The sequence below is a fragment of the Sciurus vulgaris genome (genome assembly GCF_902686455.1).
Source record: "Sciurus vulgaris genome assembly, chromosome: 2".
Classification (NCBI taxonomy): domain Eukaryota; kingdom Metazoa; phylum Chordata; class Mammalia; order Rodentia; family Sciuridae; genus Sciurus; species Sciurus vulgaris.
Window position 1 is genome coordinate 180,579,963 of NC_136462.1, and position 15,996 is coordinate 180,595,958.

General features: G+C 40.6%; 1 protein-coding gene across 4 annotated transcripts in view; it reads left to right on the top strand.

Moving 5' to 3' along the window:
• The window catches only part of ASIP (agouti signaling protein), a 140,863-nt gene that overhangs the window by 18,757 nt on the left and 106,110 nt on the right, over window positions 1-15,996 (top strand). The window contains exon 2 of one of the 4 annotated variants that reach the window (XM_079128402.1): window positions 7,484-7,583. The exons of the other annotated variants lie outside the window; for them this stretch is intronic. The gene's annotated coding sequence lies outside the window, so the exon portion shown is untranslated. The remainder of the gene's footprint in view (window positions 1-7,483; window positions 7,584-15,996) is intronic. 4 annotated transcript variants of the gene reach the window in all.

Genomic DNA, 15,996 nt, shown 5'->3' on the forward strand with positions numbered 1-15,996 from the left:
TTCTTATTATTTTTGCGGTAAAGCGATAGACAAATAATGTCATGTGACCATCTCTACTAGGTCCATCTGGTTAATATCTAAATTGCTGAGTTAAGGGCTACAGGAGGGCAGCGGTCCCAATGGTTATTGTGTACCAACGTTTATTATAGGGATGACATATTTTTTTGTAGGAAGGAAGGAATGTTATGAAACCTTATCCTTCTACCTTACCACCACACATAAAGAAAACCATCATCTGGATTAAACCACCCTGTAGGAGACAGGGGGAGATCTATATCTACCTTCTCTAAGGGCTTGCCATTGATAAAATAAGCTGGTCCATATCTAGTAGCTACTGTGGGAGATGCTTTGTGCTTAGAACTTGGGGAAACATTGTTATCTATAAGTTTCTGTGCCCCAACAGGTTCTGGCTGTGCCAGCAAATGCAGTGTTTGATTTTTAACATAATAAAATCATTCTCCTGTAGTGAGGTTAACATCACAGGGTTTCATTTCAACATGTGTTTTGTCTCCGTGATGTTTTTCTGGAAATTTGTAGAATTATTCCCATCACCTCTAGCAAGATCCTCAGACTGAAGTGAGTAATATATTATTAGGAAAACTCCACAGAATAACATCCAAGCTAGGGAGGCATACATCTGGCTACAATCCTTTTAGGATGAGTCTCTGCAATCATCCTTCAGTGGAACTCTGTCAAGCACTGCAAGGAGAGCCAGGCGCCCCCGCACTCTTAAATCAGTATCTTCAGAGTTTGAGACCTCTTTCAAGGTACGTGTTTAACTTCCCATGAGACTTCCTGACTGCTATGTGTTAAAATTGGGTATGCTTATAGTAACACCCTAGACAGATCTGTTACAGTGTGTACCAAATTATAATTTCAGTGAACATGCAACGCTCTCTTTTTATCTCTACAAGTCCACATATGCAGCATATTCCATCAGAAGTAGATGAGGCAGGCTTTGATAACTGGCCTGGAAGATTGTAGTGTGTCTTCATGAGAACATATGGCTTCTCCAGCCCCCCTGCAGAATCCTGCTTGACTAGGAACTCCTTATAGACAAAGATTGTTTTCTTCATGTGTATATCTGTGTCACCTGGCATGATGACTAGTATAGAGGTCCCTGGTGAATGTTTTTGAATAAATTTAAAAATGAAATTGGGACTAGTTCATACCTTTTCCCAAACCATCTCATCTACAGAAAAATAAAGCTGGATTCGTGGGTTCAAGAAATGAATAAAAAACGCTTGCAGTGAGTTTCAATAATAGTTAATGAAGCCCTAATGCCACTGACACAGGCAGTCTTAAACACTCACTGTATGTCTTTATAAAGCCCTAGTCTGTGCTTTCTCCCTTCACCCGGGTATGTTCCACAAGACCATTGGCAGTGAATGGGCCACCAGTCTCTGCATACAGACCAAGATACCCATTGTGCATAGTCCTGGACATGTGTAAATAATATTCCTAATAGCTTGTGAGCAGCATATCACATGATTGAGTGATTTTTTCCTTTACAGCAATGATCAAAAGTGTGGAAATGGGATGTGTTTGATGCTGATGCCTAAAAGAAATTGTCACATAATTATGATATCCAGAAAACAGCAAATCTCAGGTGAATTAGTGTTGTTGGTGTTCAATGATACTATTTTAATATATTTCTTTTAAAATATAATCATTGGTTGAAATTTTTCAAGAAACTCTACAAATTAAATAAAGTCAATGATAAATGTGTCAAACCCAGGAATGCCTGACTGAGAAGAAATTTCTCTGGCTGCTGGAAAGATGGTTTCTGTTCTGTTCAGTTGCATTAGTGCATGACAACCAAATGCCTAGACTGTTGGGCAGTTATTAATTAAGAATATGGAAAATATCACTGCTAAGTGATAATAAGTGATTTTTTTTTCATTCACTAGAAAGCCTGCCTTGAGCTAGTTATCAGGATGGTAGACAACAAAGTCAGTCCCTGCCTTCCAGGAGCTTGCAGAGAGTGGGAGACACAGCTTAATAGACCAGGGAGGAGAAGGGTTTCCCAGACAGGGGCAGCAGCACAAATAAAGGCCCAGAGGCAGAGATGACACAGCTCTTTCCACAGTGATTCCATGTGACTGGAGGACTGGGTGGATGTGGGACAGAAGGCTATTGAGGTTGGAGAGAGAGAAAGGGGTCAGATATGCAGTGCTGAGAATTATATTCACTGTGATGTGAAGAATTTTGAGATAGAGAATCCTGAATATATAAGCCAGAGAATCTTGGGAAAAGATTTTTCTCGCACATCTGAAAAGTTATTTTCTAGTCAAACAATACAACTAAGACAATCTTCTTGGTAACTTAGCAGTGATATTGTCCATCGATACATACAAGTATATGCTTCCTTAATTTGGACCTTTTTATGTAGGGATGAGTATGAGACATATAAGCTGTTCTTCAAATATGAGAATATATCCATTAACTCAGCATACCCTTCCAGAGACAGCTTTCTTTGTGTAATAGTAAGGAGCAACTAGTTGTCTCCAGCACATTTCTTAAAGGGTTTAAAAACAGAAGATCCCAATTTCCCCATTACACATAATCCTCAAGTAGTCAGATTTCAGCATGTCTGAGGAGGGAAAGACAAGACAGCTTAGAAAGCAAGGAAAAAAACAACAACAACAAGATTTCTATTGGTCTTTTGTTATGGGACTGTTGTTATCCTTGACTTGGCTTTGACTTGGCTACAGGAAGAAGGAGGAAGCTGTCCATAGCTCAGTTTCCTCAGAGGAGGCACAAGAACAGTGGACAAATGCCAGCCTGACCTGGAAGACCAGCTGTTTGCTCAGATGTTTGCCAAAGAGAATTTCTAGCCTGGTGCAGTGGCACACACCTATAATTCCCTCAGGAGGCTGAAGCAGAAGGATCATGAGTTCAAAGCCAGCCTCAGCAATTTAGTGATGCCTAAGCAACTCAGCAAGACTCTGTTTCTAAATAAAATATAAAAAAGGGGCTAGGGGTGTGGCTCAGTGGTTAAGAGCCCCTGAGTTCATTCCTCAGTACCGAAAGAGAGAGAGAGAGAGAGAGAGAGAGAAATATGGGGGGCGGGGGCAGAATTTCTATATCCCTTACATTCCTTTAAAGAGCTCTAACTTTTCTATAAGGGGGGAGGACTGCTGCCAGCTTCCAGAAAGGACAAAGTTTAAATCTTTAGACTCCAATACATCAGAAGAAAGGACTATGTCCATACTTTGATGTGTTCTGTTTCAAGGCCTTCCCCACTTGCTCAGAAACTTCACTCCAGCCACATGTTCCCTCCAGAGCAGATGTCTGTGAGAAAGAAGGCAGATGGCACAAAGACACTTTTCCAGTGGGAATTCCCAGATGTGAGTGGCCCAGAATGATGAAGTGCAGCCCTGCTGTCACGTTCTGGGACAATCATGCTGAGTGCTCCCCTGACACATGCACTCATGCAGTTTTGGCCAACAAACTTAGAAATAAGTGGTAAAGTTCTATTCTCTCTACCACAACCTCTTTTGTAGGGCTAAAATGACCTTCTTTCACCAAATCATACAGATTTGTGTATGGGTGGTTACTAAAGCTAGTCTGTGTAAGGTGAGGATAATTGAAGTATAACTGATTTTAGGTTTTTATCCTAGTATATTTATCCTAATGTTACCAGAATACGAGGCCAGAGGCTTGACCAGGGGGTCCCAACATATCAGGTCTGAGTGTTACCTAAGAGGGGGCACAAGGGCAGTAAACAAATGCTTGTCCTACCTTCAAGACCAAATGGAGAAATTAATGGTGAAAACCTGGAAAGAAATTTTAATCAATATATCAATATAGGGAAGACAGAGATCACCAGGGTTTCTAGCCCTGTCTTCAGGGTTCCTGACATGATTTTCCTAATTGTATAGACAAGGGCAACCAGAAATATGCATAGTCAACAGTCTTGGTCAAACTGTGGTCTGCCTGATCCCTATCTCAGGATTAATCTGGCAGTGCCTTCCTTGCTGGTGATAAAAATACTTACTGTTGCCTGTGGGGAGGGTAGCTGTGTCTCATCACAAGATGTCTGCCCAGACCTGTTGTTCCTGGAATCCAAGCTCACTCAGAACAAAGGAGACAAATGCAAAATGGAGACAGAGATACCAAGTTGGTTTTTTTCTTTTTTTTTCCAATCCTGCTTTTAGTTACACATTGGACATTTGCAGCCCCAAAAAAAGAGTCAGTATTTTTAGCAAAATCAGCCTCTATGTCCTTGTTATGCTAATAGTTCAATGGAGTTGATAATAGGAACAATGAAATTATGGAGTTCTGTGCTTCTTCCTACGTGTCTTTAAGAGTAATTTTTTAGAAAAATTTGTAAAGAAAACTTGAAAGGATTAAGTATATTATATGCAAAGAAAGGGATAAAATTTTATGATAGGAAAGGTTGTGTGGGCATTTTTTTCAGGCAAATCTTAAAGTGATTATGTTTGGTGCTCAAGAGGTTCTAATGTGGACACTCCAAAAGAAGTTAGGAGTGACCTTGAAACACTGTTTGGGAAATTACTACTGCAATATGGAGTATGCAGTCGAGCAGGTTCTTTGTCTCACAAATTCAAAACAATGGGATTTATGGACAGCAGAAGGTAAAAGCAAGTAGAATTTATTAAAGCAAAGTGAAGTAAAGTTCCCATGCCTGGGAGATGACCTGAGAGAGCATTGCCAGTGAATGGCTATTTCTAGGGTTTATGTGAATCTATAGGTTTAGGGAAGTCAGCCCCTGGCCCAATCCTGGGTAAGGCACTCAGTGACTAAGAGGTATTCATGCAACCTTTAGTCCAATCCAAGTACTGATCAGGTGTTTTCCTTCTTTGGTGAGGCTGTGGACTTACATCTTTCCCGATTTCCTATGAACTCCAGGTCATATATGTTCCAATTTTAAAATAACCTTTTTGTAAGTTTCTCAGCAAAACCCTGCAGCTGCTATTAGAGCTTTACTGCCCAGGAAGTCAGGGGCCCTCTTGCCCTGGAAGCTCATTTCCCTATCTGTTTAGCTTTATCTCTTCCTCCTGATTTCATTCTCCATCTCTGAAGAGGAGACCCTAACTGCTGTTAGGGAATTTGGATCATGACCACTCTAGTTTCTTCAGGATGGAAAGGGGTGTTGAGAGGAGAGCCACAGTTAGGGTCCTTCTACAGAGGCCTGTCTAATAGCCCCTGATAGAAGTCATTTGGTACTTCTGTGGTAGGTTGCATCTCCATGACCATCTGGAGCTTAATGGACTCTGTGGGCATCTCACACTTCAGGGCAATCCAGAGATCCATGTTGGCAGGTGACTGTACAAGGTATTCATATGGTAGGGATCATGGTAGGACAACAATAAACAAGACAGGAAAGGATTATTCTCTGTAAACAATTAGCACAGAAACATTCAGTATTATCAGTCAACCTCTGAAGACCATGAAGACAGTGATTTATTAGAGCTTGAGGTGTGGTCTGATGTGCCATTCATTTCTGAGTGGGGGTTATTTTAAGATTTTAGAAACATTAGCAGAGTTTTTAGACATATCCACAACATTTAGTCTTAAAATGGTATAGGTGTCCCCTTGAGCTAAGGTTAAGATAGCTAATGTCATCTGATTTCTGTAAAATAGTTTTTTCATTGGCGTTACCTCTGTGTTTTAGAGGGATCCCTTTAGCTGTGTCATGTAAGGCCCTCTTGGTAAAGTTGATTGGGCTTCCATGTGTTACATTACGTGTTTAGACCATTCTGAGGAATAAATACCAGGCCTAGGTACAGTGGTGAAAAACAAAAACACAGACTGAGTCTGCCTATGTAGGTGATTAGGAAGGTTTCTAAGTCCATAGAATTAGGCTCAAAAAGACTCAGGACAAACTTGTGACTCAAAGTCCTTTATGATAAATATTATTAAGCATTCTCACATAAGGATCCTGGCTTTTTAACCCTCCAGTTTTGCTTATCGTTGGGAGAACTGACACAAGTGTTCATGTATGACTGTACTTTGGGTATTCTTTCTTGACAGGTGTTTAAGATTAAGTTGGTCAAAACTTGACCTTGTTCTTATCTACTGTTAGGGTCTGCTGAGGTTCCTCAGGGATCACTCTTGGGAACTTGTGAGAAGCCTCTTGGCATCTTTAGTTTTTCTTCTACCAATTGTACCATATGCTAGGATGGGTCAGGGTCTGCTGACCACGTGTCTTCCTTTGGAAACATCAAGGACATTTTTCTCTCCAATAACCTTCTTCTTTGCAGAATGTGCACTGGTTGTCTTCCTGTTCTCTGGAGTCCTCACAATCCCCCTAATCAGGTTCGATGACTCACCAGAGTTGTAGGGCCCGTAGAAGTGTCCCATCATTCCCTGCTTCCTGGCTGACCTTAGAGGGAAAGGGCCAAAATATTGACTGTTTTTCCCTAGTCCCTTTCACTTCCTTCACTTTGGTCTCCAAGTTTTGGTTTTAAAAGCAGGCCAGTTTTACCATCTTGAAGCAGGAGTAATAGGTTTAACTTTAATGTCTATAATTTCAGTTATCCCTTTCATCTAATTAGCTTCCATACTGGTATGGAAATCAGCATTATATTCTATCTGTTCTGTAGATAAGAGCTTGTTGTCTTAAATTAACTCAGATTTGTTCCATCAGAAGTACTTCTACAAAACATTAACAGGTAACAGGTATAAAGTGAAAGAAACAAGAACAAAATATTGCTTAGTTTGCCTAATAGTTTTGAACAAAGAAACATAATTTTAATTAATTAGTATATCTTTGGTATCTATTTAGCTTCCACAAAGACCCAAACAATTTTTTTACTTAATCACATATGAAATTCTTTATGTTTAGAAAACAGCATTATTAATCAGGAACAGAAAAAGGTATAAGTCAGATTTTTAAATGGCAGTATGACTCATTTTTGTCAGATACAGTATATAAAAGAGAGTACTTACTGACTACCTTGCCTGTATTAAACCTACATGACTTTCTTGTTACAAACTTTTTTATAACACTTAGACAAAGCTTGTACAAATATATTAGTTTTCAATTATAAACATATCTATAAGCACATATATATTTAGGGTATAACCTAAAATAACTGTTGTTTGTTTAACCAGTATTATACTCAGTTTCCCTAAGTAATAAAATCTAATAAATAAAAGAAATTATCTTGCAGGGCATAGTGGTGCATGCCTGTAATCCTAGTGACTCAGGAGGCTGAGGTAAGAGGATTGCAAGTTCAAGGCCAGCCTCAACAGCTTAGTGAGGTCCTAAGCAACTTAGTGAGACCCTGTCTCAAAATAAAATATAAAAAGGGATAGGGATGTAGCTCAGTGGTAAGGTTCCCCTGGGTTAAATTCCTAGTACCAAAAAGAAAAAAATATTATCTTCATAGATAAGAGCAGATTAATATTCTAAGAGACCTTTACTATTACTTGGGGGTGGGTACTGAGGATTGAATTCAGGGGCAATTGACCACTGAGCCACATCCTCAGCCCTATTTTGTATTTTATTTAGAGACAGGGTCTCACTGAGTTGCTTAGTGCCTCGCTTTGCAGAAGCTGGCTTTGAACTTGTGATCCTCCTGCCTCAGTCTCCTGAGCCACTGGAATTATAGGTATGCACCACTGCACCGGGGGAGACCTTTATTATTTTAATGGAAGATTAGATTTTAGTTTTTATATCATCACATGAAAATTTGACCTTAGAAAAATCCTTAAATTACTTTAATTAACTGTGAACATAGCTGAGAACTTTTGTACACCTTACATATAGAATTATATCTGTTAGTTAGAATCTTAACTCTTAGTAACCTTGCTTTTAGTAAAGAACTGGAAACAAAGCAATCTTAAAACTCTCCCCTTTTATCAATGATTTTTAAAAACACATTTACTAGACTCAAATATATGTTATCTTATAGAGTTTAAAAAGCCAAAAGTCCTTGGAACTTTAAGTTATCAATGAAAACCAGGCTATCAGACAAGACTAGTTAATATTTCAAGCCATCTTTCCCTATGAAGAAAAACCTTAAAAGCAAGAGACACTATGTTTTAAACATTTTATAGCCACCAACACTTTCTTGATTGGCTGACTGCCTAGAACAACACTTGCATTAGTAAATACAAAGACATCTTTACTTTTATCTTTTTAAATATTTGTTTAAGTCACATGAACTAAAAGACATTTGGATCCATTTCTCTTAAATTTATGTGTGCTCATTTATCTATAAGCCAAACTTGACAGCATGTAAATTATATATAGACACAAGCACATATGTAGACACAACATACAATACACAGGTGTGCATAAATGTACATAAAAACAGACAGAAAATATTATACAGACTGTTATCTTTAGAAATTAAGATAGAGCCTGTCACAGATATCCAGTGTATTTGAAGAGTTACTTGGCTTTTGAATAAAGACAGCAGGAAAAAAAAAAAGAGGACCAAAAAAATTCCAGTTAGAACAAAATAAATCAGAATAAAAAGAATAGGACCAAAGATACATTTATCAGAAAAACCATAAACTCAAAAAGAGAAGTTCTGAAAAAAAAATGGAATGTCGGAAATTACTCGGGTAAGAGCACGTGAAACATCTATAGCAGACCAGAGTGCACTTTGGATCAGACTAGAGTCAGTCCAGATGTTTAACGAATGTGGGAGCCCATGAAATTCTCAAGAAAATGTTTCTATTTTTTATTTTTTAAATTTGTATTTGTTCTTTTTAGGTATACATGACAGTAGAGTGTTTTGACATATTATACATACATGGAATATAACTTATGCTAATTAGGATCCCATTTTTGTGGTTGTACCTGATATGGAGTTTCACTGTTGGTGTATTCATATATGAACATAGGAAAGTTATGTCTAATTCATTCTATTGTCTTTCCTATTCCCATCCTCCCTCCCTTCTCTTCATTCCCCTTTGTCTGATTCAGTGAACTTCTATTCTTCCCTTGCCTCTGCTTATTGTCTGTTAGCATCTGCATATCAGAGAGAACATTCAGTCTTTGGTTTTGGGGGATTGATTTATTTCACTTAGCATGATATTCTCTAGCACCATCCATTTACCAGCAAATGCCATAATTTCAGCCTTCTTTATGGCTAAGTAATATTCCATTGTACATATATACCACATTTTATTTATCCATTCATCTGTTGAAGGGCACTTAGGTTAGTTCCATAGCTTAGCTATTGTGAATTGAACTGCTGTAAACATTGATGTGGCCGAGTCACTGTAGTATGCTGATTTTAAGTCCTTTGGGTAGATGCTGAGGAGTGGGAAAACTGGTTCAAATCGTGGTTCCATTCCAAGTGTTCTGAGGAATCTCCACTCTGCTTCCAGAGTGGTTGTACCAATTTGCAGTCCCACCAGCAGTGTATGAGTGCACCTTTTTCCCCCACATCATTGCCAACATTTATCGTTACTTGAATTCTTGATAATTGCCATTCTGAATGGAGTGAGATGGAATCTCAGTATAGTTTTAATTTGATTTCTCTAATTGCTGGAGATGTTGAACACTTTTTTACATATTTGTTGACCATTCATATTTCTTCTTCTGTGAAGTACCTGTTCAGTTCCTTTGCCCACTTATTGATTGGGTTATTTGTTTTTTGGTGGTTTAGTCTTTTGTGTTCTTTATATATCCTGGAGATTAATGATCTGAGATGCAGGTGACAAAGATTTTCTCCCATTCTATAGACTCTCTCTTTGGGTTCTTGTTTCCTTTGCAGTGAAGAAGCTTTTTAGTTTGATACCATCCCACTTATTGATTTGTGTTTTTACTTCTTTTGCTTTATGAGTCTTGTTGAGGAGGTCAGTTCATAAGGTGACATGATGAAAAGTTGGGCCTACATTTTCTGCTAGGAGGTGCAGGGTTTCTGGTCTAAAGCCTAGGTCCTTGATCCACTTTGAATTGAGTTTCGTGCAGGGTGAGGTATAGGAGTTCAACTTCATTCTGCTACATACGAATTTCCAGTTTTCCCAGCACCATTAGTTGAAAAGGCTCTCTTTTCTCCAATGTACATTTATGATGCCTTTGTCTAGTATGAGATAACTGTATTTATGTGGGTTTGTCTCTGTGTCTTCTATTCTGTACCATTGGTCCTCATGTCTATTTTGGTGCCAATGCCATGCTGTTCTTGTTACTATAGCTCTATAGTATAATTTAAGTTCTGCTATTGTGATGCCTCCTGCTACATTTTTCTAAGGATTGCTTTGGCTATTCCAGGCCTCTTGTTTTGCCAAAAGACTGCCTTTTTTATTTCTATGAAGAACATCATTGGAATTTTCATAGGAATTGCATCAAATCAGTATAGTACTTTTGGCAGTATGGCCATTTTTTTTTTTTTTTTTTTTTTTTTAACTTTTAAGCTGTAAGAATTTATTCAGCAATAGAGAGTGTTTGAGGCAAAGAAATGGGCAGAGTTCTTCCATACCACAAATAAACAAGTGTCACTGAGAGGAAGTAGGGAAAGAGGAGTCATCCGTCAAGGGAGAAGCCACATGAAGAAGGGCCTTCTGCCATCTTAACAGCACTCGTACTTCCTTCTACAGGTATAGGGAACTCCTCCAGTGTCCGCCTGCGGTGGAGTCTGAACAGCGAGCATCTACCTTTCTCTGGGGTCCCCAGGCCTCTCTGGCCTTCTCTTGCCTGAAAGGTTGAGACCAGAGGAGTCACAGGGAGAACAAGTTGACTACTCTTCATCCACACCTACATTCACGTAGGCTAATAATAATCCTCAGGGTCCTTTGGGTATCCACCTGATATCCATTGGTTTCAGATAATCTTAAAAAGCCAGGAACTCCAGGAACTCAGAATGGAAAGGGAACCAGTGGCTTAGGCTGACTTTGCAACCATTTGCAGGAAACCTCCAATATACCTGGACCACATATAGCCACAGAAGGGACAACGAAAATGCTTTTCCTGTGTCTTCTTTTCCACAGAATTGCTTGCTACAGTGTTCTTAGGTAGGCATCATTCAAAATCCTTTCTAAAACATTCTCCAGCATAGTTTATCTTTGGATTGTGCTCTGCTCCATCAGATGTCAAAGTAAAGCACCCCAATGCTCCCCGAATACAGCACAGCACTGCAGGCACAGTCGGTTCACCGAGTGGGACAGATTTTCTTGGTTGAACTAACGTTACGGAAGTCCAAGACCTGAAGTACTTTAAATCTGCGCCAAAGGAAGCCCCTGGTCCTTGTTCTTTTGAGTGCTCTCAAAAGCACCATCTGTCTCTCCAGCAATCTCTTCTCACAGTCACAACAGTCATAACTTAAGATTTGTTTGTGTGATTGAATACAATTTGCATCTCCCCGGTCACAAACTAAGAATACTAGTTGCAGGCACAAAACTGTTTTTTGTTTTAAATTTCTTTTTCGTCATCACTGTACTTTGAGGTCTTAGTATAATACCTATCCAGATATCCGAGGCCCCACCCAACGAACCTCCGTGCAGCCTTGCTACATCTCCTAGAGTACAGCACAGCAAGTAGAAGTGCAAGCTCTGGAGCCAATGCGGGGTCAAATCCTACACTGCAGCCTCAGACGAGTTTCTAAAACTCTCTGTACATCAGAGTCTTCATCCAAAAGTATAGTCCTTTTGATTCCACCTTCTATAAAAATCTTGGAAATTAGGTTGCAGTCAATACTGTAGGAGATCCAAATATGAAATTTCACCGCTCTACCCCGCCTCGGGGTGCCGCCGCGCGTCCGGGGCGCGTCCACCGCACGCTCTCCTTTTCGCTCACTCGCTCACGCACGCACTGAACTCGTTCACAAAGTTGCCGGCGGTGGCGGCGCTGCGCTCGCCCTCCTCCTCCCCTCCCCGCTTCCCCGCCCCATTCCTTCCCCTCCTTCACTCCCTCGCCAGTATGGCCATTTTAACAATAATAAAACGCTCCCTATCCAAGAACATGGGAGATCTTTTCATCTTCTAAGGTCTTCGATTTCCTTCTTTAGTGTTCTGTAGTTTCCATTGTAGAGGTCTTTCACCTCTTTTGTTAGACTGATTTCCAAGTTGCTTTTTATTTATTTATTTTTATTGAGGCTATTGTGAATGGGATAGTCTTCCTAATTTCTCTTTAAGCTGATTCATCATTGGTGAGTAGGAACACAAGTGATTTATGGGTGTTAATTTTATATCCTACTACTTTCCTGAATTTGTTTATGAGTTCTAGGAGTTTTCTGGTGGAGATTTGGGGGTCAAAAAAATGTTGGTTTTTGTTTTGCTTTTTGGTCCTGGGGATTGAACCCAAGGGCACTTAGCCACTGATCCACATCCCCAGCCCACTTTTGTATTTTTTTTAGAGCCAGAGTCTCTTTGAGTTGCTTAGGGCCTCAATAACTGAGGCTGTCTTTGAACTTGAGATCCTCCTGCCTAAGCTTCCTGAGCCGCTGGGATTACAGGTGTGGGCAACCTCACCCAGCAAGAAAAGGTTTTTAAGAAAAAGAAAACTTCTTTCTTTTTTCCTCTATGCCCATCTGGAGAGAAGAGAAAATCCCACAGGAATTAGGACGTCCCCTGATGGGCCTGTTGTGTCAGTTTTCTGAAGCTAAGACCCTGCAATTTGGGACAATGCCTGTTATATTGTCCTCAAAGCAGATAGATTGTAGGCCACTTAAATATCCTGCAAAGGTCAAGGGGCTGGTGCAGCTGGTCTTGTCATATTTCCTTCCTCTTTGTTTCCTCCTTTCTCTAGCATTTAGGGAGGAACTTACTGAAAGAGCAGAATCCCACAGTACAAGAAAGGAGGAAATAGTCTTCTATGTCCCACAGCAGCTTAGATTTAAAAGCACATTTCTCCCCTAACAACCCCGGGATCCTGAACTGTTCTGGGCAGTTGAGCATGCAGCTTACATTCCAGGTAGATATCAGACAGGCAGCTAAGGAGCAAGAAAAGCTGCTGTTTTGAACCTGAAAAGCAAAAAGCTTACACGTAAGGCACTTTTGACCATTTTCCTCCCTTTTGTAAAACAAGTTTAGCTGTTAGATGGTGTAATAGTTGATGTTTCCCTCACAGGCTATCTTCCCCCGTCTCCCAGCTTATATGAGGGCCAAGGTTGAGCACAGGAAAATCTCAGGGGCCTTTTTTAGGTTCTGAGGGTCAGATTTGTCCCAGTTTCTTTCAATACATTCTAGAGGAGCACAGGTAGGAGAAGTGTTTACCATCTATGAGATAAAGGGGTAGGACTGGGTGTTCCTATTACTTTCCCCAGCTCCTAGCCTGAGCGACCCCTGGCATTGATTTCCCTCCTTCTACGTGTGACCATAAAGGAGGCAGTGTAGCCTGTCAGAGTAGTCACACTTACCCAGGCTGCCCCTGACTTGTGTGAGGGCCTGTTTAATTCCCTGCTTGGATTTATACCTTCTCTGGGTTGGGGCTACTTGGATCCCTAGATATTTTGCCCACACGTTATTGAATTTTTGTCAGCGGTACTGTAATTCCTTTAAGAAGAGGCGTAATATCTTCCTGAGGCATATTTGGGTTAGAGAGAGACGGTTTGATCCAGCCCAGGTTTCTCCAGGCAGCCTCATCAACCTTTGTTGTAGCCCAGATTTGCTCTCAAAATCATACTTGAGGCGGTGGAAGCCCCTATCTGTCATTTGGAGCAAGCAGATCCTATTATGGAAAAAAGGACAATATTCCTATTGGAGTACACTCAAGATTCAGGACCCAGAGGAAAGACACTCCATAAGATAATCTTTAGTATACCCTGGTCTGAGGTCACCCCTTAGTGGGAAATGCTAAGGAGAGCAAAAAAAAGAAAAAAAAAAAAAAAAAATCATCATTTCCTCCTGAGATTCCTCCTGAGAGCTGAATTAAGAATTGGGGATCCAGGGGACTAGCTTCCTTCTTCTTTTGGCTCAAATAGGCACAGGGGGTCATGAAGAGAGCCTGGAATTCTCTTTAATAATTTCCATCCGTGAAATCCCCCCAACTCCCACCCGCACCAGAGACTTTCCAAGAATCTGGGGAAGGAAATTGGGGAAAGTAGGATCACGAGTGGCACTGGAGTTGCACAGGTAGGCATTTTGGCAGAGGCAGGAGGAAGTGGTATTTACAGCAAAAGACAGAGTGGTCAATGATTGGTGCCCCTAAGGGCTGTGGGTGTCAGACTCAGGACATGAGACCTTCAAGCAATGTGAGGGAGTAACCCCAGATCTTTGCCTTCAATTGTCTCAAGCCTTTCCCTGTCCCACACACCAATTTTCTCCCACAGAGAGGAAACTGAAGCAAATCAGGACCAACATTCCCAACACCTAGATGAAGGGGGTTTGGTCCTGTCTGCCCAGCAAGCCTGTCATCTGATTCTTACATATTGGCAGCCTTGCTATTCTCTCCGCCCCCGGCGGTGCCGGGATTGAACCCATGGCCTCATGCTTAGGAAGCAAGCATGCTGCCAACTGAGCTATATCCCCAGCCCCAGCCTCGCTATTTGCTCTTTGTTTTTGCAGGGTGGGGGTGGTGGGTACCAGGGATTGAACTTAGGAGCACTTGACTACTGAGCCACATCCCCAACCCTATTTCGTATTTTATTTAGAGACAGGGTCTCGCTGAGTTGATTAGCATCTCACTTTTGCTGAGGCTGGCTTTGAACTCATGATCCTCTTGCCTCAGCTTCCTGAGCCACCAGGATTACAGACACACTATTTGCTCTTAAGTGCTTGACAAGTGCCCAGTTTCTGTTTCAGAGAAAGAGAAAACTAAACATTTAAAGGGGCTTATTGCTCCCAGAAAAGGCAGCCACTCACTGGTGAGTTTTATTCATCCTTCTGCAGATCCCGGAAAAGCCCCTGGAAGATATAACACAGAGCATGGAGTCAAGTGGGTTCTTCATCCTGAGAATTCAAAGACTGAGATTTGAGCTGGGATTGTGGCTCAGTGGTAGAGCGCTTGCCTAGCACAAGTGAGGCACTGGGTTCGAGTCTCAGCACCACGTATTTAAAAAAAAAAAATGAATAAAATAAAGGTCTATCAACATCCAAAGGAAAAAAAAAAGGAGAATGAGATTCAAAGACAGCAGCAGGTAAAAGCAAAGTTTAAGAATTTATTAAAGCAAAACAAATCTCCTGCAGCAGGGAGAAGATCCAAGAGGGTTGCCAGTAAATGGCTATTATGTAGGGGTTTTATGGACGTATGGATTTAAGGAAGTCAGCCCCTGGTTCAATCCTGGGTAAGGTACTCAGTGTCTACAAGGCATTCGTGAAGCCTTTAGTCCAATGAAAATATTGATCAGACATTTTTCCTTCTTTGGAGAGGCCATGGACTCCAGGCCACCTATGTCTCAATTTAAAAACAAACTTTTTGCAAGTTTCTCAGCAAAAAAACTTCAGCTGCTGTTTGTGTTCTGCTCCCCTGGAAGTTGGCCAAAGGCCCATTTCCCTTATCTTATCTCTTCCTCGTGACTTCACTACTTTTATCTGGAAAAATGTAAGAAAAGTTGCATGAGAGAATTCTGGCACAGTTGGGATTGGACAAGAAAGTTGTCTGGAAATAACTGAAAAGTGTGATCCATATGCATACATAATCCATATGTATACATAATGCCAAACTGAAGTGACATGATTGTTTTCATTATGAATTGTGCATAGATTCAGTAATATTGCTATAAGGAAAAAAAGATTCACTCCAAAATCTTTTAAAAATCCCCTCTCAGTTGTTGTTGTTGTAGGAAGTCAGGTAAAGTTTTTGAATAGCCATTAAGAGTTCATAAAACTGCACTAAGTAAACCACCTGGTCGGCAGGGGGCTAAAAGATGTATGTAAAAGCAAGGGAAAGAGAATTTTTCTGGGCTTTACCCTCAGAGCAATGGCTGATCTGAGTCTAGAGGCAACTGCTCAGAATAAGCAGAGTAGCCAGTAAATACAGAAAAGAGTGGGAAGACATGTGTTGCTAAGACCACAAAGGTCCTAAGGAATAAGTTCACTAGGTGCCAGGTGATCTGCATTGGGAAGGTGAATGTGGAATTTTATGGTTTGACTTTCTAATTTCTGCCCAAAAAATATTTTCAGGGCTAGAGC